The sequence below is a fragment of the Myotis lucifugus genome, unplaced genomic scaffold (assembly GCF_000147115.1).
Source record: "Myotis lucifugus unplaced genomic scaffold, Myoluc2.0 scaffold_678, whole genome shotgun sequence".
NCBI classification, from domain to species: Eukaryota; Metazoa; Chordata; class Mammalia; order Chiroptera; family Vespertilionidae; genus Myotis; species Myotis lucifugus.
The window spans coordinates 197390-198377 of record NW_005871726.1 but is presented as its reverse complement, the minus strand read 5'-3'; positions in this window follow the sequence as shown (position 1 = coordinate 198377).

The following is a 988-nucleotide window of genomic DNA, read 5'->3' as shown; positions in this document are numbered from 1 at the left end:
TAGGACGAGGCCCTGCCGCCGGGCTGAGGAGGGTCCTGGGCGCCTTTCGGGGGTGGGGCTCAGGTAAGACCCATCTCAGTGCTGAGCCTTTGTTTTTTCATCTGTAAAATGGGATTACAGTAGTAACATCTACCGCATAGAGAGACCCTGCTCTGGGAATGAATGCGCTGGAGAAGAAGCAGGAGTGGGGTCCCGAGGCCTCCTGGTCGCACAGTCCTTAAACCTCAAAAACCTGCCCTCCTGGCCCACAGCCTGCGGGGACAGACGAAGCCTTGCCATCCAGCCGTCACACCTCAGCAGTCCAAGAAATAATTCCCTGTTGATTGCCTCACCCACCCACCCAGTTTTACTGATGACACCGAGGGTGAGGGACCAGCCTCAGGTACCATTAAGAGCAGCTTGAGCCCTAACCTGTTTGGCTCACTGGATAGAGCATCGACCCGGGACTGAAGAGTCCTGGGTTCGATTCCGGTCAAGGCATGTACCTTGGTGCGGGCACATCCCCAGTGGGGAGTGTGCAGGAGGCAGCTGATCGATGTTTCTCTCCCATCAATGTTTCTAACTCTCTATCCCTCTCACTTCCTCTCTGTAAAAAATCAATAAAATATATATTTTTTAAAAAAGAGCAGCTTCGCCGAAACCGGTTTGGCTCAGTGGATAGAGCGTCGGCCTGCGGACTCAAGGGTCCCGGGTTCGATTCCGGTCAAGGGCATGTACCTGGGTTGCGGGCATATCCCCCAGTGGGGGATGTGCAGGGAGCCAGCTGATCGATGTTTTCTCTCTCATCGATGTTTCTGACTCTCTATCTCTCTCCCCTTCCTCTCTGTAAAAATCAATAAAAATATTTAAAAAAATAAATAAATAAAAATTAAAAAAAAAGAAAAAAAGAAAAAAAGAGCAGTTTGAGCCCAGCTGGCCTGGGGGGGGCGAAAGGGACACGTGCTAAACCTGACAAACTAGGAAAGGCCTGCAGAAGAACTTGCAAATC